Source organism: Procambarus clarkii, chromosome 5, assembly GCF_040958095.1.
Source record: "Procambarus clarkii isolate CNS0578487 chromosome 5, FALCON_Pclarkii_2.0, whole genome shotgun sequence".
Lineage (NCBI taxonomy): Eukaryota > Metazoa > Arthropoda > Malacostraca > Decapoda > Cambaridae > Procambarus > Procambarus clarkii.
Window position 1 is genome coordinate 31,261,797 of NC_091154.1, and position 21,507 is coordinate 31,283,303.

Genomic DNA, 21,507 nt, shown 5'->3' on the forward strand with positions numbered 1-21,507 from the left:
ACCTGCAAAGCAGAAAAAGCCCAACTGTGATATGCCTGGCCTCCCACGGGACTGTGAAGGGGGGGGGAGTGGGGTGAGGGGGGGGGGGGGGAGTGGGGGTGAGGGGGGGGTGAGGGGGGGGGAGTGGGGGTGAGGGAGGGGGGAGGGGAGAAAGAGAATTAGCTGGTGTTGACCCGTGGGGATTGGCCAGAGAGCATGGCACACTTCTTACTGCCACGACAAAGGGAGTGTTAAATGCCAAGGGAACCGCAGTGCCTTCCCCCCCCCTATCCCCCGGCTCAACAGGATGGACGCATCCTTGCAGTGCCTACGTTAGCTTGTTTTGGTAAGGGGGGGGGGGAGAGGGAGTGCCCGCTGAACTGGCACTGTCGTCTTTGTTGGGTAAGTTATTAGCGTATCGAGGCGTGTGGCGGATAGTCGAGAGGTGCAGCTGTTTTAGGAAAGGGGTGAATAATGTATGATAAATCGAGGGCTTGGCATACGATCTTGCCACGATGAAAGAGCCTCCTGTTGCTGGTGGAGTTGTGCATGCGTGTGTGTGTATTGTTTGTATTTACTCTCTCTGCTTGCCAGATCGAGCTGTTAGCTCTTGGCCCCCGCCTTTCTAGCCGTCGGTTGTTGTACACACAGTTTCTACCTCTCTCTCTCTCTCTCTCTCTCTCTACACATTCACACATGCTCAAGATACAGCCCATAGCAGCTAATCTAATTCCCTGGCACACTTATTTACTGCCAGGCGAGCAGAGGCATCAGGTAAAAGAAACTGCTCACTTGCCTCTGCCTCGCCCGGCGATCGAACCTTCTGGCTCTTATGATGACTACAACTCCATAGCCCTATCCGCTCGCCTGGGCGAGAGAACAATCTCCCCACCACCACCACCACTCAACTCAGACACTCAAGTCCTCCATCAGTACTACAAAGCAGGTGATTTATTATTTTAAAGAGTTACGGGCTCGCCATAGCCCGTGCTACATGGACACTTCGTCCCGAGTAGCTAAATCTTTAACAACAACAACATATTTTAAAGCACAGTGTATTCAAGAGCCAACCCCCTCGTCATGTTACACACAGAGATCACACTAACGTGATGCATCAAATGAACAAATCCACAAGGGCCGTGACGAGGATTCGAACCTGCTCAGTCGATTAAGGCAATGTCTGGGATGCTCCCGGACGCAGGTTCGAATCCTCGTCACGGCCCTTGTGGATTTGTTCCCGCGTCATGTGTTTGGCCTCGTAGCTTGGCGGCCGACGAGCGAGGGCTGTTTGTCCTACAAGCCATTGTTTCTGTTCCTCTTGAGTTTCTTCCCGCCCTTATCCTCGGGGCAACACTAGTGAAGTGGACGTTGCTCACAAGGCAAACAGTTACCAGTCAAGACAAGCTTGATAAGAAGAGCTCTTTGGGGAGCACCTTAGTTCCGTTTTCTTAGCTTGGGTTTTCTCTTCAACGCTTGAACAATCGTTCAAGAACTTGAACAACAATTTTGACGGTGGTGCTTCTAGCAGCGTTAAATCTGTTTTATTTTTAAGATATTATGAATGTAATGATACAAATTAAACAGTGTAATCTCAACGCAACGTGCTATGGAATACGCAGGCATCGTGTCAAGGGCAAAACTAAGTTAGTTACTCATTGCAGGTTTCTACATTTTCTATGTATCCCACACGCCATACTATTTCATAGAAAACGGAGAGAACGGGATATTCTTGGGGGTAACTTGCTCTTTAGTTTAAGAGCGAGAGAGAAATGCCATTTATCTCTGCTACCGCTCACAGGATGAGTATTTGGTGCACAAAATATCTCCATAATTTTGTACCTGTAGCTGGATAGGATTCTGACAGTTCTGATCCCCAAGCTCGGCCCGGGGGCCATGGCTTGCTGTTAAAAAAATAACTCAATTAACCAATTTTACAAAATATATTTTTTCCTCCCCGAGTCTAATCTTATTCAATTTGAATCTTATGTTTCGTGTGTGTTAAATTATGTTAAAATTTATCTCCCTCTATTATAACCTTCAATCTATTTGTATACGTCAAGCATGTCACCCCTTTCCTCGCTTGTTTTGGTTAAGCTGATCTGATATATAATACGAACTGCGGTTATCTAATTATGATTGATAAAGATTAAGTCACCCAAGAGGTGGCACAGGCATGAATAGCCCGTTACTAGTCTAACTCGACAGACTGATATTATAAGCAAGAGGGCAATGAACTTGGGGTCTCGTGATTAAGTCTTTTTCATTCTCGATTCACAATCGGGGATCCTAGATTCGATTCTCAGATGGGATACAGAATTGGTTGGGCACCTTACCTTTCACCTCACCTGGAGCTTACCTGAAGTGTGTTCTGGAAATTCTTATACTCTAAGACTAGACTGGAGGCCCAGGCCTGACTTGTGATTGCTTGATTCAACTGACTGTTGCTTGGAGCGACTCGCAGGCACACATAATTTGGTTGGGTCGGCACTATTTACAGGAAAGTGCCTTATCTTTGAAGAAACCCAATTTTGTTCTGACAACATTTCTTATGCTTGCTGGGAGAATATGAGATATATATATATATATATATATATATATATACAAGAGTTGTTACATTCTTGTACAGCCACTAGTACGCGTAGCGTTTCGGGCAGGTCCCTGGAATACGATCCCCGCCGCGAAGAATCGTTGTTACAACCAAGTACACATTTTACTGTTGAGTTAAACAGAGGCTACAGTTAAGGATTTGTGCCCAGTAAATTCACCCCGGCCAGGATACGAACCCATGACAAAGCGCTCGCGGAACGCCAGGCGAGTGTCTTACCACTGCGCCACGGAGACTGGCAACTAATATAGAGACTAATATAGAGTATCCATGAACCTCTGATGTTTATACAGTGTTCTCTGGCTCTATTGTGCATTTCTGGTTGATGCCTGATTGATGGGGTTCTGGGAGATCTTCTACTCCCCAAACTCCCCAAGCCCGGCCAGAGGCCAGGCTTGACTTGTTAGAGCTTGGTCCACCAGGCTGTTGCTTGGAGCGACCCGCAGGCCCACATACCCACCACAGCCCGGTTGGTCCGGAACTTCTTTTAGAAAAGTCGAGTTTTCTCTTAAAAATGTCCCACGGTTGTTTCTGCAATATTTCTTAATAGTCGCTGAGAGGACGTCCTCTGATGTAACCTCCCCGCCTAGGAAGTAAGCACTAGCCACGTACCAATACAGCTCTTAAAATGTACTCCAGGTACGCAGTACCACAAACATGCAAACTTGAACGAGAATAATGTTCCCTCTAGAAACGAAGAACATCAAACGAGGAACAACTTCAACGACCCATCCCCCCTATCCCAAGAACGACAAGGAAGTCTATGCTGAGAAATATAAGGGGGGGGTTGGGGGTTGCCGCCCCCTTGGCAACACCCACACCGACCCTGGCAAGTATCAGAACACGTGGAACAAGTGGAACACGTGGAACAAGTGGAACACGTGGAACACGTGGAACAAGTGGAAAAGCGACATCTCTAGACGTTGCAAGTGCTACAATTGCACACCTGCTTGCAAGTAAACAAAAAAACTGAACAAATCTATACTTGGGTGGAGTGCTGTCAAGTGTATGTAAGAGGTCTGAAAATATCAGTCAGGCTCTTGCAAGGCCAAACACGAATGAGAAACAACAATACATTTTAAAGTATTTTGAGAGAGAGAGAGAGACAGACAGAGAGAGAGAAACAGACAGAGAGAAAGAGAGAGAGAGAGAAAGAGACAGACAGAGAGAGAGACAGACAGACACAGACAGACAGACACAGACAGACAGACAGAGACAGAGAGACAGACAGACAGAGAGAGAGACAGACAGAGAGAGAGACAGAGAGAGAGACAGAGAGAGAGAGAGAGAGAGAGAGAGCTAGAGAGAGAGAGAGACAGAGAGAGACAGAGAGAGACAGAGAGAGACAGAGAGACAGAGAGACAGAGACAGAGAGACAGAGAGACAGAGAGACAGAGAGACAGAGAGACAGACAGACAGACAGACAGACAGACAGAGACAGAGAGAGAGAGACAGACAGAGACAGACAGAGAGAGACAGAGAGAGAGAGAGACAGACAGAGACACAGACAGACAGACAGAGACACAGAGAGACAGACAGAGACAGACAGACAGAGACAGAGACAGACAGAGACAGACAGAGACAGAGACAGACAGACAGAGACAGAGAGTAATATGAGAATGAGAATGTTTCTCATTAATACAAGCTGCAGCTCACTAACTCATAAACCAGAGTTTGCAATGCAAATATTTGTTTTATTATTGAGATTTAGTTTAATTATAAACTATGATATGTATATAAAATGCATCTACGCATTTATATAATTATAAAATAATATATATCCTGTGTCTATACCCAAATGCATAAAATGCTTGCATTGATAAAAAAAAAAATTCCTAACACCATTGAGTTTAACTCAGACCATACTTAAACAGGCAAAAGAAAAACAAATCTACCTATCTACACATCTATCTAAACATCTACCTATATACACATCTACCTATCTACACGCCTGCCTTCGTTGTATGTAGAACATCAAGATGAGAAATGTTCATCCTAACACGAGTGTTCTGTCGATAACTAAGATTTCTAAATTGGCATGAACAAATTGGCAAGGACGAACTACCGAGAACAAATTGGTAAGAACAAAGTTAACATGTTAATTGACCCAATCTTGTTTGTATTGGGAAAATATAATGATTTAGCACACCTCTAAGTGACAGTGACACCTGTAACAGTGACACGTGTTAGTGACAGTGACACCTGTAAGTGACAGTGACAAGTTGCAGGTGTAACAGTGACACCTGTAACAGTGACAGTGACACCTGTAACAGTGACAGTGACACCTGTAACAGTGACAGTGACACCTGTAACAGTGACAGTGACACCTGTAAGTGACAAGTGACACCTGTAAGTGACAGTGACACCTGTGAGTGACACCTGTAACAGTGACAGTGACACCTGTAACAGTGACAGTGACACCTGTAAGTGACAGTGACACCTGTAACAGTGACAGTGACACCTGTGACAGTGACACCTGTGACAGTGACACCTGTAACAGTGACAGTGACACCTGTGACAGTGACACCTGTAACAGTGACAGTGACACCTGTAAGTGACAGTGACACCTGTAACAGTGACACCTGTAACAGTGACAGTGACACCTGTAACAGTGACAGTGACACCTGTAACAGTGACAGTGACACGTTGCAGGTGTTACACTGTGTTAATGACGAACAAAACAAAGGTGGGCATGGTGCCAAAGGTGGCACCACACAACAAACAAAGCCCCACTATAGAAAGAAAATGGGTGGGAGTAGATCTTACTTTTTTAAGAACACAATAAACTAACTCTCAGATTGAAAAATAATAATAACACAAATTACAGGCTGGATAACAAGAACCTTTCAAACAAAGAGTTGCCGGACCAATTATGGCACAATTTTTTAGGTATAATATAAATCTAGTATATATTAACATATATTTGAATGTGCTTAAGAGGAAACTTCGATACGTGCAAAAGAGGGGGTACCTGATGAGCTTGGCTGCGGTGGCCGCGTCAAGCTGCGTGCACCAACAGCCTGATTGATCATTCCATGCACCCAGGAGGCCTAGCCACACCAGCCGGATGGGACACTGGCCCACAGAGCTCCCACAAGGGTGTAGCTACGAAGCCGTGAAGTCTTGCAACAACCCAGATAAGGACCGTGTTTGCTGAAATGAACAGCGCATTCAATCCTGTTTAATGTTTCGCTGAAAACAAATTTACGAGACGGGGTAATGGGCCTCCAGGCAGTCAGCCCCGACACGAGAACCACTTAAACACCATCTTTGAATGAGTTGCAAAAGCCCAGCAACAGGGGTCGAGGACCATCTGCCTCTTATAAAAAAAAAAAAAAGGCCGACACGTTCACAACATGTTAAGTCAAATATTGACTTTATTATCATTGCAAGCCATAATTTAATTTGCCACACGCAACTTGACCGTGTCTCAGAGCATACAACGAGTTGCCACTCCCGTCAAAAATATAACCTGACCCAATGAAAAAAAACATACGAACCAACGCGGCTACGAGACTCGAGACACTATTAATTCGCGTCCAGTTCTGTACTGCAACACTGCCTTAGTCAACCAAATCAAAACACCCCCCACATACCCTTGAACAATTCTAACAAGTTGCACGTCAACTTGCAATAACCTGTCCTCTCGCTTAATCCCCCAACACTTTTTTACCGAATCGACAAGTCAGTAAAAAAAAAATGGGTCTTATTATTAAAAATTAAACCCCCAACCCAATTAAATTATTATTAAAAATTATTAATAAAAAATTAAAAGTCATAGTAATAATGACGTTTCGTATACGTCAATAAGTTGGGCGACTTGGCTTGGGTTTGTACGTTTCTGGTCAGGCAAAACACATGTATTATTTTGTTTACAGAGCGGCAAGTGTCGAGAACAGACTGGCCGTCGACAGCGTGTCAGGCCCCATGAACTCCGCCCAGGGTCACGCGCCTCGAACTCCTCCCCATAATTTACCATTGGCAACGACCGTCTCTCGATAGTCAACAAAAACAACGCTGAAACAAAGCATTGCACAATATCCCAAAGAAAAACAAAAGAATCACGTCATTTAGCCAGTCTAGTACAGGCTGCCAACCTAACACAGTGAGCAACACCTGGAGCATACATGGAGGCACTTCTAGGAGTTCTTCGACTCCCCGAGCCCGGCCTGAGGCCAGGCTCGACTTGGGGTAACTCGTCCAACCCTGGAAACAGCAAACCAAAACTGTCTCTATTTTCCACATGTTACAACTTGTAATAATGTTGTTACATCTTGACTTAACGTGTTTATGACGTATTAGAACGTTGTTACAACTTGCTATATTGGTTGTTATAACTGGTTAGGTGTTTAAACTAGTCCGAACGTTGTACCAACGTCGTAATTTCGGTGTGTGTTTGGCGGGAATAGACTACGACACCATCTTTGGTCACACTCCAAGACTGTCTTAAGTGTCGCCGTAGACAACACCTCTGTAGGTGTTGCATTATTTTGCTCAGTCCCTCAAGGTTCTCACAAGTCGAGCCTAGCCTCGGGCCGGGCTTGGGGAGTAGAAGAACTCCCAGAACCCCATCAAGCAGGTATCCAGCAGGTAAGGTACTGAGGGTCAGAACAGGGCGCTCCTCCCTTGCCTACTTGCTGGACCACTATGGCATGACCTCACCTGCCTGGGAACACGAGCAAAACGCTCGTGACATATCCAGAGATCCCGTGAAAGCTTTCGACAAATGGGATTATAGTTTCATTGCACTCAAAATAAGCACACAAGGAATTACCGGCAAAATAGGAAGATAGATCTTCCATTTCCCAACAAACAGAACCCAGTGCATAATAGTCAGCAAGGTAAAAATCAGGATCATCCACCGTGAAAACTAGGCACCGCTCCTGTGCCAGGTAAGTTACGGGCTCACCATAGCCCGTGCTACTTGCCCCGCTCCTGTGCCAGGTAAGTTACGGGCTCACCATAGCCCGTGCTACTTGCCCCGCTCCTGTGCCAGGTAAGTTACGGGCTCACCATAGCCCGTGCTACTTGCCCCGCTCCTGTGCCAGGTAAGTTACGGGCTCACCATAGCCTGTGCTACTTGCCCCGCTCCTGTGCCAGGTAAGTTACGGGCTCACCATAGCCCGTGCTACTTGCCCTGCTCCTGTGCCAAGTAAGTTACGGGCTCACCATAGCCCGTGCTACTTGCCCCGCTCCTGTGCCAAGTAAGTTACGGGCTCACCATAGCCCGTGCTACTTGGAACTTGTTCCGAGTAGCTGAATCTATAACAACAACAACAACCGTGAAAAGCTCAGTCCCTCACGGTACTGAGCGTCAGGCTGCGAGCAGCCGCGTCCAACAGCCTGGTTGACCAGTCCAGCAACCAAGAGGCCTGGTCGACGACCGGGCCGCGGGGACGCTAAGCCCCGGAAGCACCTTAAGGTAACCCTTAAGGTAAAGTAATGTGCTTGCTCAAGGTACCTTTTTTTCATCCTCATATCGGACAGACAAGGATACACACGGGCCACTCCAAGCAACAGCCTGGTGGAGCAAATTCTCACAAGTCAGGCCTGGCCTCGGGCCGGGCTTGGGGAGTAGAACAACTCCCAGAACCCCATCACCCAGGTATCCAGCAGGTAACATTCACTACAGGGATCCATAAAGAATACGCTGGGAACATTCCGAGAATCTTTAAAGTCAAGCCCGGTCCGAGGCCAGGTTTGACTTGTGAGAGTTTGGTCCAACAGGCTGTTGCTTGGAGCGGCCCGCAGGCCTACAAACTTACCACAGCCCGGTTGGTCCGGCACTCCTTGAAGAAAACTATCCAGTTTTCTCCTGATGTCCACGGTTGTTAGACAAAGAATGGAAGAGTACGCAGGCGATGAGTCACAATAACGTGGCTGAAGTATGTTGACCAATCCACACCTTAGAAAATGAAGGGACGACGACGTTTCGGTCTATCGACTTGAGAATGGTCCAGGACGGACCGAAACGTTGTCGTCCCTTCATTCTCTAGGGTGTGGTCTGGTCAACAATGGAAGAGTACCACCTTCCGTTGGGGTCCATGATCGAATGGCCTAAAATTGACGGTTATGAAACGCACAATTAAAATCGACGTTGTCAATTATACACGAAACACTCGAGGATCTTCAGAGGCTCTGCTGCACAATACCGTTCCTTACGTCTTGATGCCCTGAAATGCACCTCACGTCGCTGGAAGACACGAGAGCTCAGGGAGACCTGATCACTACCTACAAAATTCTCGGAGGAATTGACAAGGTACATAAAGATAAAACTGTTTTACACGGGTAGTACGCAAATAAGAGGACACAGGTGGAAACTGAGTACTCAAATGTTTTTAGTGTCAGAGTAGTTAACAGGTGGAATGTACTAGGCAGTGATGTGGTGGAGGCTGACTCCATACACAGTTATAAATGTTGATATGAGCCCAGTAGGCTCAGGAACCTGTACACCAGTTGATTGACAGTTGAGAGGCGGGACCAAAGAGCCAGAGTTCAACACCCGCAAACACAACTAGGTGAGTACACAAAGACGATGAGCTCCTCACTCGATCAGTCGGGTTAATAACCGATGGGTCTGGCCAATAACCGGACGGGTGACCGCGCGTTAAACATGGCCCTTGGCCTTAAATACCTCGTTAAGCCTAACAGGCGTCCTGGCCCCGAGAATGGCAAAAACAAAAGAAAAAAGTTTCAAATTAATAACGCGACTTCAACCAAACACTTGAGTTCCGCCTTTAATATCCAGAGCACATGTCCGTTTTCTCTCACAACAGTTATCCCAGTTTCTACTACGCGGCGGCGGACCCAACAAGGAAGTCCTGCCAGACATGATTTCTCCCTAATTTTCATTCAGCGCTCATCTGTAGGCACCCAGGAGATATTCCCATCGGCAGCCTAGAATGTGAAGACTGGTATGTAAATACGCAACTTGTGTAGCATCGTTCGCTCCGCCACCCACCGGCCAATGACTTTGTTCCCGAGTCTCTTTAAATCGTTCCTAATACTAAGATATTTTTAAGCACAAACTCACCTATTCAAGAAGGAGAAGTATTTTAATCCCCACCATCAATCCACCAGGATCGAACACCTCGAGAGAGAGGGGGGGGGGGGTTCAAATTATGCCGAACAGACCCTGTAAACACACACACACACACACACACACACACACTGGTAATTTATAACATCGAGAACCTTCTCGTCGCTTCCATGTGTGTGTGTGTGTGTGTGTGTGTGTGTGTGTGTGTGTGTGTGTGTGTGTGTGTGTGTGTGTGTGTGTGTGTGCCCAAGCCGTCGCCATCAGAAATGTGGACCCGAACGATAGACATCTGGCAGGAGTGCCAACCCGACCGCTGCACCTGCTGGAGGGAGGGAGGGAGGAGGGGAGGGGAGAGGAGGGGAAGTGCGGCCAGGCGTACCAACCTTGCGGGTCCTTGCCTCACATGGCATACAAGGCCGGTCAGTGCACCGCACCGAGTGCCAGGTGTCGCTACCCACCTCCTCGCTCCTCTCTCTCTCTCTCTCTCTCCACCCCCCACACCCCCACCATTCCCCTCCCCCTCTCGTACACCCCCCCCTTCCCCTAATAACCCCCCCCCCCACCACCCCAATCCCATGTTACCCCTATTATTATTATTGCCCCCACCCCACAACCCCTCCCCCCCCCTCCACCCACGCACCCAATTCATCACATACCCCCACCTCCTCCCCCCCCCCCCACACACACACACCAATGCCACACTCGCGTCCAACTAGACAGTATTCATCTCAAGTCATTAACATATATATATATATATATATATATATATATATATATATATATATATATATATATATGTCGTACCTAGTAGCCAGAACGCACTTCTCAGCCTACTATGCAAGGCCCGATTTGCCTAATAAGCCAAGTTTTCCTGAAATATATTTTCTCTAATTTTTTTCTTCTGAAATGATAAAGCTACCGATTTCATTATGTATGAGGTCAATTTTTTTTTTGGAGTTAAAGTTAACGTAGATATATGACCGAACCTAACCAACCCTACCTAACCTAACCTATCTTTATAGGTTAGGTTAGGTAGCCGAAAAAGTTAGGTTAGGTAGGTTAGGTAGTCGAAAAACAATTAATTTATGAAAACTTGGCTTATTTGGCAAATCGGGCCTTGCATAGTAGGCTGACAAGTGCGTTCTGGCTACTAGGTACGACATATATTATATATATATATATATATATATATATATATATATATATATATATATATATATATATATTATATGCGAACAAGCCTGAATGGTCCCCAGGACTATATGCGAATGAATGATTCATATATATTATATATATATATATAATATATATATATATTATATATATATATATATATATATATATATATATATATATATATATATATATATTGGGCAAGTCTCTGGCGGAAACTTTCTAGAAAGGAATGACGGTTGGTGAGGTGGAGTGTGTGTGTGTGTGTGTGTGTGTGTGTGTGTGTGTGTGTGTGTGTGTGTGTGTGTGTGTGTGTGTGTGTGTGTGCGCGCGCGCGTCTGTGCGTGTCTGTGCGTGTCTGTGCGTGTCTGTGCGTGTCTGTGCGTGTCTGTGCGTGTCTGTGCGTGTCTGTGCGTGTCTGTGCGTGTCTGTGTGTGTCTGTGCGTGTCTGTGTGTGTCTGTGTGTTCACCTAGTTGTGTTTGCGGGGGTTGAGCTCTGGCTCTTTCGGCCCCGCCTCTCAAATGTCATTCAACTGTTACTTATTAGCTTTATTTGTTGTATTTCATAGCTTTATTCGCTCGGTTATGTTCGCTAAATGTCAAGTCGTCAAAGATCATAATAGCCAGTCTTTGTTACATGTTGATTTCCCTTCTAAGAGTATATTTGATTGTGTCTTGTACCCTGAATTACATCAAGTTTTTTTTTTAATTTCCACCATCCAACAGCCTGGTTGATCAGTCCGGCAACCAGGAGGCCTGGTCGACGACCGGGCCGCGGGGACGCTAAGCCCCGGAAGCACCTCAAGGTAACCTCAAGGTAAGGTAACCATACTTAAGCGCCTGGAACTTATAGCTCTTGAACATGTTATTTTCGTTGTCCAGTCTAAGACTTTCTTGATATCGCCTTGTAATTTGCAGCGTCTTCTACAGAAGGAATTCTCACGCTCATTTTCTTGACTCATCTGCAAAGGGTAGTGGTGCTATCTTCTCATTGTTTATACAGGCAGAGTGGAGAAAATTGCTACTTATTCCTTAGAGATTTGCTTTGACCTTTTGCTTTAGACAGCTTGGGGAAGATGTCTTCAAGGTTGGCGACTCGTTATCTAGAGCTGTGAGACATTGTTTCATTAGACGTCTTCCTTAAGCTGCCTGAGCCAAAGGTCAAGACTAAGGTTTGAGGAATAAGGAGGAGCCATTTCCTACACTCTGGAGGCTTAAATAATCAGAAAATACCACTACGATTCTTTTTTTACAGAATTATGTTTGTAGCTGGATTAGACTTGGTTGAGTTTGGGGAGTTTTTTCTTACCCCTTCAGAATGTCTTGTAGTTACACACGATATAATATTGATCTAGTATGTATTCACCTAGTTGTATTCACCTAGTTGAATACAACTAGGTGAATACAACTAGGTGAATACAACTAGGTGAATACAACTAGTTGTGCTTGCGGGGGTTGAGCTCTGCTCTTTCGGCCCGCCTCTCAACTGTAAATGAACTGATACTAAATACCTTCTTACACACACTACTTTTTTACACTATCCTCAATAAACACACCCACCCACCCAGGAAGCAGCCCGTAGCAGCTGTCTAACTCCCAGATTACCTATTTACTGCTAGGTAACAGGGGGGGGGGGCCATCAGGAGTGAAGGAAAACTCCCCCCATTCGTTTTTTCCCGGCGGATCGAATCCCGGTCCCTAGGTCCACGAGTCTAGAGCGCTGTCCACTCAGCCACCACCCTGGCGCGCGCGCGCGCGTGTGTGTGTGTGTGTGTGTGTGTGTGTGTGTGTGTGTGTGTGTGTGTGTGTGTGTGTGTGTGTGTGTGTGTGTGTGTGTGTGTGTGTGTGTGTATCCACATTCCTCCAGGAGAGAGGGCGGAGCTTCTCCGCTTCTGGATGGTGGCATCCCCCCCTCCCTCCCCCCCCCGACACTAGGGGGGGGGGGGGGTTAGTGCCAGTCCCTTCCCAGGCTGGCCGGACCTTACACCCCCCCCCCCCCACCACCCACGTAACAGGAAGTCAGCCGTCCCACCCAGACAACACCCTCCCCTCCCCCCCCTCCCCCCCCACCCGACGATGACTCTGACATCACTGACACGAATGATGGGGGGGGGAGGGAGGTGGCCCCCCCTAAACTTTCATCCCCCCTTCCCATATCTTTGCACCTGTTTTCCGGTTCCCTACAATATCCTCTTCCTATATATATATATATATATATATATATATATATATATATATATATATATATATATATATATATATATATATAAACGTCGAAAGCCTACCTTGGGGACAGCTTGGTGCCAGATCTGGAAATAAGGAAAAAAAACAGTATGAAAATCAGTTATGATACTGCAAATATTGGTATTAATACAGTAGAATAGTTACCAAGGCTAGTATATCTGAACACGAATGGGGTGGTTAGTGTAGTGGTATTGATGGTGGTGGTAGTAGTAACGATGGTCTAGGTCTATCAGGTAACTGTCTACCTCACTGTCCAAACCTTGTATTGGGATATGCCATCTACCTTACCTTGCCATCTATCTATCTGTGTCATCTATCCATCTTGCCATCTATCTATGCATATACTATGACATCATGTAAATACATCATCACATTATGGGAACAAAACCTTAACAAATGAACATTAGTTATCAGCACTATGAAACACCCCGAAAGATAATACCCAATAACTCTCTTAAAAAAAAAACAAGCCGCGGGCATCCTGTCCCCTTCGAGGCCGCTAGAGAGAGTGGCCTTCAGGTAAATTCTGGCAATTACAAGGTACAACTCGAACACGATATAAACCAAAGAACCACTTTAACAACTTACAAAATTGCATATATTAAACCTTTTCAAAACTTCTCATGGGGGGTAGTTCAAAACTTCTCATGGGGGGTAGTTCAAAACTTCTCATGGGGGTAGTTCAAAACTTCTCATGGGGGGTAGTTCAAAACTTCTCATGGGGGGTAGTTCAAAACTTCTCATGGGGGGTAGTTCAAAACTTCTCATGGGGGGTAGTTCAAAACTTCTCATGGGGGGTAGTTCAAAACTTCTCATGGGGGGTAGTTCAAAACTTCTCATGGGGGGTAGTTCAAAACTTCTCATGGGGGGTAGTTACAAACTTCTCATGGGGGGTAGTTGCAAACTTCTCATGGGGGGTAGTTACAAACTTCTCATGGGGGGTAGTTACAAACTTCTCATGGGGGGTAGTTCAAAACTTCTCATGGGGGGTAGTTCAAAACTTCTCATGGGGGGTAGTTCCAAACTTCTCATGGGGGGTAGTTCCAAACTTCTCATGGGGGGTAGTTCCAAACTTCTCATGGGGGGTAGTTCCAAACTTCTCATGGGGGGGTAGTTCCAAACTTCTCATGGGGGGTAGTTCCAAACTTCTCATGGGGGGTAGTTCCAAACTTCTCATGGGGGGTAGTTCCAAACTTCTCATGGGGGGTAGTTCAAAACTTCTCATGGGGGGTAGTTCAAAACTTCTCATGGGGGGTAGTTCAAAACTTCTCATGGGGGGTAGTTCCAAACTTCTCATGGGGGGTAGTTCCAAACTTCTCATGGGGGGTAGTTCAAAACTTCTCATGGGGGGTAGTTCAAAACTTCTCATGGGGGGTAGTTCAAAACTTCTCATGGGGGGTAGTTCAAAACTTCTCATGGGGGGTAGTTCAAAACTTCTCATGGGGGGTAGTTCCAAACTTCTCATGGGGGGTAGTTCCAAACTTCTCATGGGGGGTAGTTCCAAACTTCTCATGGGGGGTAGTTCAAAACTTCTCATGGGGGGTAGTTCAAAACTTCTCATGGGGGGTAGTTCAAAACTTCTCATGGGGGGTAGTTCAAAACTTCTCATGGGGGGTAGTTCCAAACTTCTCATGGGGGGTAGTTCCAAACTTCTCATGGGGGGTAGTTCCAAACTTCTCATGGGGGGTAGTTCCAAACTTCTCATGGGGGGTAGTTCCAAACTTCTCATGGGGGGTAGTTCCAAACTTCTCATGGGGGGTAGTTCCAAACTTCTCATGGGGGGTAGTTCCAAACTTCTCATGGGGGGGTAGTTCCAAACTTCTCATGGGGGGTAGTTCAAAACTTCTCATGGGGGGTAGTTCAAAACTTCTCATGGGGGGTAGTTCCAAACTTCTCATGGGGGGGTAGTTCCAAACTTCTCATGGGGGGTAGTTCAAAACTTCTCATGGGGGGTAGTTCAAAACTTCTCATGGGGGGTAGTTCAAAACTTCTCATGGGGGGTAGTTCCAAACTTCTCATGGGGGGTAGTTCCAAACTTCTCATGGGGGGTAGTTCCAAACTTCTCATGGGGGGTAGTTCCAAACTTCTCATGGGGGGTAGTTCCAAACTTCTCATGGGGGGTAGTTCCAAACTTCTCATGGGGGGTAGTTCCAAACTTCTCATGGGGGGTAGTTCCAAACTTCTCATGGGGGGTAGTTCCAAACTTCTCATGGGGGGTAGTTCCAAACTTCTCATGGGGGGTAGTTCAAAACTTCTCATGGGGGGTAGTTCAAAACTTCTCATGGGGGGTAGTTCCAAACTTCTCATGGGGGGTAGTTCCAAACTTCTCATGGGGGGTAGTTCAAAACTTCTCATGGGGGGTAGTTCCAAACTTCTCATGGGGGGTAGTTACAAACTTCTCATGGGGGGTAGTTCAAAACTTCTCATGGGGGGTAGTTACAATAAAGATACTACCATCATTGTATCTTGTGCCCCTCATAATTATAGTACTCGTAACAATTCAGTGGTTAAACGTACTCTTGGATCCGCCCCCACCCCCCCAAAAAAAATATTTTGCATTACTAAATTAGCCTAAATACCTTTAAAAAGGGGGGGGGGGTCAATATAGAATCTAACCTGTCCAAGCATTCTTAGCCCTAATGTAGTACATATATGTACTATACGTTTCCATACAAATATGTTGGGTGTTTGTGTATCTACGGCATTAATAACAGAACAAACCTCAATTTTCTGGCTTTAGGTTATCTTGAGATGATTTCAGGGCTTAACGTCCTGGTGGTAACAGTACATATTTGTACGTTTAGTCAAAAAGTTACTGTCATAAGGAAGATGGTCCGAATCACCGCCTGGTATAGGGAATATTGAAAAAAAAGAAGTCTTCGGGCTCACCATAGCCCGTGCTACTTGGAACTTTTTGTTCCAAGCAGTGAATCTTAAACAACTCTCAAGTCTCCATCCACCCATCCTCACCATGCTGTCCCCAAATGGTTCTAAAGTCTGCCCCAGGGGACTACTGGTCCAGTAAACAACATGAATTGTCTTGGCATAAAAAGTTGATTGACAGTTGAGAGGCGGGCAGAAAGAGCCACAGCTCAACTCCCGCAAGCACAACTAGATGAATACAACTAGGTGAATACACACATTAATCTAGAATAGTTGACAAATGGAATGCATTAGGTAGTGTTGTGGTGGAGGCTGACTCCATACACAGTTTCAAATGTAGAGTTGATAAGAGCCCAATAGGCTCAGGAATCTGTACACCAGTTGATTGACAAGTTGAAAAGGTGGGATCAAAGAGCCAGAGCTCAACCCCCGCAAGCACAAATACGCGAGTACACACACACACACACACACACACACACACACACACACACTCCCCCCCCCCTCCTGGGAACTTCCAAACCGAAGTAACGGTGACGGGGACAAACTGTGTTGTTGTTATAGATTCAGCTACTCGGAACAAGTTGCAAGTAGCACGGGCTATGGTGAGCCTGTAGTGGACAAACGATAAACACTGTATATATTCCCTCACGCTCCGCATACCTCAGCACGGACAACGGTAGATTAAAACGAAAGCAAGCATCAACCCCCCCCCCCAAAAAAAAATAAATAACCACGCGGGTAACGGTAATTTAAAAGCGCCAGTGGACATTTAAACCGGCAGCCAGCAACGGGGGGCATTTAAACCACCGCCACTACCAACCAACGGGTATTTAAAACAACGGCGTTCACAAAACAACAACAGGTAACCGGTTAATCGACCCCCCCCGCCCCCCCCCCCCCACCCTAGCCCACCCATCCCCACTCCCACCCGCCTGGGGACCCCCCACCCCCCATCCCTAACCCACTCCCCCCACCACACCCACAAGACGATCCTCCCTCCCCCCTCACCCAGACCCCCAACCCCCACCCGCCCACCATTCGACATCTCCCAGCAATCGACACCCTGGGACAGCACGCACGCACGCACGCACGCACGCACGCACGCACGCACGCACGGACGCGCGCGCACGCACACACACACACACAGACACACACACACACACACAGACACACACAGACACAGACACAGACACAGACACAGACACACACACACACACACACACACACACACACACACACACACACACACACACACACACACACACACACGAACACCTACCAAAGGTGTCGACGATTACCTTGCTCGCTTCTCACCGCATTCCTCTAGTTTAGTCTAGTTGATTCCGGGTATCGGTGTCTCCTCGACGGCCCGGTCTCCCATCAGGCATCCTGGTTGACGCTCTGAACAATCAGACTATTGGTGGTCGCTCCTAAGAAGCCTGACCCCCAGGAGACAACGCTATATTGCTTTCTAATGACTTGTTCAGCTGCTAAGACTGTTGCAATTACGGCTACAATTGCATTTTTTTTCTCTCTACAGTTGCACAAAGCAGTGTTGGGGTATGCTGGAAATGCATGTTTAATTGCACATCAATAACCACTATGAAAGCTGATGATCCAGACAGCTTCATTATGAATGACATACAAACCCTAGATAATAACACTGACATTTCTTTCTTTCTTTCTTTCTTTGTTTATATACAAGAAGGTACATTGGGGGGTTAACAGAGAACATAGAAGTTGAAAATTTATTTTCTTATAAAGCCACTAGCACGTATAGCGTTTCGGTTAAAGCGCCAGTGTGTTCGTGTATATTAATACGAACACGGAAGACTTTGAATGAAAAAGTGCCAACATGCCCATGCACTCAGCCCCAGGTCCTGACTCAAATCACAGAAACTTTAGAATTAAATCAAAATGCTGTATGCACAAACTTTGCACAGGTACACGACAAATGTGACCATGAAGTGAAAGGTCAGAAAATAAAGTCATAAAATAAAGTCATAAAATAAAGTCATAAAATAAAGTCAACAGGAATAACGGGTAAAGTGGGGGCGTTGGATTTTTAACTTGTGTCAAACAGGATACAGAAAGTAACAGTCAATCAAATAAGATCAAGTGTAGTGAAAAGCTCTGTACTCCAGGGCAAAGTTCTTGCACCACTGCTCTTTCTCATTCTTATCTTCTCATTCTTATCTCGGATATAAACACAAATACTAGTCACAGCTTCGTGTCATCCTTTGCAGTTGAGACAGAAATCGGTGTGACGTTGCAACCCGTTCTCGCACTTTCTTATAGTCAATATTGACTATTAAATACGTGCATATGTGACATACTAATTTATTGTGAATAATTTAGTTTACCTTAAAAAGCTTCATAGAAAACACCGACCTTACCTAACCTTCTCAGTATGTTAAGATAAGCATCTTATTGCTTCGTAATTACAATTATTACTTAACCTATACCTATAATAGGTTTCTACAATTTCCTCTGTAGAAGTCATTGTAAAACTACAAGCCCGATATTAATAAAGTTTTTGATTGGGCAACGGAAAATAACATGATGTTTAACAGTGATAAGTTCTAGGTATTTAGGTATGGTGGAAACGAGGAACTTAAACGAAATACAGAGTATAGGACACAGAGCTACTCATAGACGGAAAGTAACATGTAAAAGATCTGGGAATTACGTCTGATGACCTGACATTTAGTGAACATAACCGAGCAAATATAGCGACGGCCAGGAAAATAATAGGATGGATTATGAGAACGTTCAAATCCAGGGACCTCACTGCAATGCTAATACTATTTAAATCACTGGCGCTGTCCCGTCTTGAGTACTGCTCAGTACTCCCTCATATCCCAAAATCTTTTCATCATTCCTTCCAAGTGCTATATTGTCGTAATGGCTTAGTGGTTTCTCATGATAATTACCTACCTTCCCCTTTCAGAGAAGGAGCGATTTCTCAAAACAGAGGGAATACAGAGAACACATACGGCACGCAGAGATACGATAAAGCACCCAAATTATTGGGACCGTCTCAAAACTCTCAAACTATACTCCCTGGGAAGGAGATGATGGGTAAAAAATCTATACATAAAATATATTGAAAGGCCTGGGGTCCCAAATTTGTATACTAGAATAACAACATACGGGAGCGAAAGGTACGGAATGAAATGCAGAATAGAACCAGTGAAGAGCAGGGGTGTCATAGGCACAATCAGAGAACACTGTCTGAACATCAGAGCACCACAGCAGTTCAACACCATCCCAGCTACAGAAATATTGCCGGAACAACCGCGGAAGCCTTCAAGAAGCATTTAGACAAGCTGGTGCAAGGAGTACTGGACCAACCGGGTTGTAGTGGCTATGTGGCCCTGGGAGCTGCTGGTGTCGGGGAACTCTCGAAACCCCCTCCAGGTATGTCTCAGGTAACCTGTCAAATGACAGGCTAGATAAGGTCCTCCATTGACAATTCTCCGGCCGTCAACGAAGCGCCCGTCAACGCCCCCCACTGAACATAAGTGCCATAACTAGCAGACCTCTTTCGGCATTTAGGAGGACATTTAATACACCGGTCTGTGATTCATACACCAGACTGCGTCAAGCGGCCTCCAACAGCCTGGTTAACCAGACCGTGAACCAGGCTGCTAAGAGTCAGAGACAGGGCCGCGGGAGTACTGATCATCGGGTCCACCTGAAGAAAATTCAAAGATAACCAATAGCTTGTAACTATTATTAGAAGGAAAGGGAGGGGGGGGGGGAAAGCTGTCAAGCCTACCTTGACCGGCGCGTGTGGGGGGGGGGGGGGGTACTGTTTACCGAGGAGTGATGGTAGGAATGTTCGTGATGAAGAAAACATTCACGGGGGAATGAATGGGTGGAGCTGAGAGAGTAGTGTGGCATGCCAAGCTGCGTCATGAACCTGGAGTTAGTGGTTCATCCCTCGAGTCTGTTCCGGCTCACGTCCCAGGATGATGGGAGGGAGGAGCAGGACGCGGAAGGGATGGGGGATAGTGGATGAATGAGAGATGGCACTCAGTGCTGGGGGGGGGGGATGGGGGACAGGAGGAACAATGACACGCAATAACGCACGCACACACTCACGCACACACGTCCAAGATTCATAATCCAGGGATATCTCTCTCTCTCTCTCTCTCTCTCTCTCTCTCTCTCTCTCTCTCTCTCACACACACACACAAGGGGCGCTGGTGGCTGAGTAGACAGCACGCTGGATACGTAGTCCTGTGGTCCGGAGGTTCAATTCCCGACGCCGCAGGAAACAAAAAATGGGCCAAGTTTCTTTTCACCCTGTTGCCTCCCTGTTACCTAGCAGTAAATAGGTACCTGGGAGTTAGCCAGCTGTTACGGGCTGCTTCCTGGGTGTGTGCGCGCGGGGGGGGGGGGGATACTTAGTAACAGTTGATTGATTGACAGTTGAGAGGCAGGTCGAAAAAGCAGAGCTCAACCCCAGCAAACACATAGGTGAGTACACACAAAATAGACAGCGCACTGGGGTCGTAGTCCTAAGGGCCCGTGTTCGATTCCCGGTCGAGGCTGAAACAACTCGGCAGAGTTTCTCTCACCTAACGCCTCTGTTCACCTAGAACAGAGTTAGACAGTTGCTACGGCTGCATCATTGGGATATTTGCGCACGCATGCGTGTATGATAGCAGTAGTGGATATGATACAAGCAAATATAGCTCTGGTGTCAGTTGACTAGGTGACCGCCGGCTGGGAAAGCCAGAGTCCAAGAACTAAAGCAACATCCGGAGGCAAGAGGAAGGAGGGAGGTGGGGGGGGGGAGACTAAGATGGGAAAAAGCATCTTAAATAGAAACGAATAAACCTTCAAAACCAGTCCTGATTCCCAGTGGAGGAGATTTCAGCAAATTCAACTTAAATAATAAACAGGTAAACTGGGAGCAAATAAACCAAGACTTCACAGAAATAAGCTGGGAGGAACAGCTAGAAAATGCAAACCTGAACCAGTGCCTGGAAAAAATAAGCTTAGTAGCACTAGAAATATGCTCAAACCGCATACCCCTAAACAAAACAAAGGGGAAGAGATGCAGATTGGAACGGGAACGTCGTTCTCTATATAGGCGAAGAAAACGAATTCCGGAACAACTTGAGAGTCGCACCCTATCTCAAGAACGGCGAAGAAGGTTAGGTAGAGAAATAGAAACGATTGAACTAAAGCTACAGAAATCATACAAAACCCAGGAGAGGCAAAAAGCCATCAGTGAAATAGAGAGAAATCCGAAATATATTTTCTCCTATGCAAAATCAAGATCAAAAACCACATCTAGTATCGGGCCCCTGCGAAAGGGAGATGGAACTTTAACCGATGACAACAAAGAAATGAGCGAGTTACTGAGGAATCAGTACGACTGTTTTCAGCGAGCCATTAAACGCACTAAAGACTGATAACCCAAATGAATTTTTCATGGATAAGATACCAACATCAAATCATATATCAGACGTCGCCCTATCCCCACTGGATTTTGAAGAAGCCATAAACAGTATGCCTTTGCACTCTGCACCAGGCCCGAATTCTTGGAACTCCATATTCATCAAGAACT

General features: G+C 46.1%; 1 long non-coding RNA gene across 1 annotated transcript in view; it reads right to left on the reverse strand.

Moving 5' to 3' along the window:
• Nucleotides 1–21,507, reverse strand: part of LOC123762152 (uncharacterized) — an 83,378-nt gene that overhangs the window by 23,056 nt on the left and 38,815 nt on the right. Inside the window, exon 2 of the long non-coding RNA XR_006773308.2 lies at nt 13,082–13,105. This is a non-coding gene — a long non-coding RNA (uncharacterized lncRNA). The remainder of the gene's footprint in view (nt 1–13,081; nt 13,106–21,507) is intronic.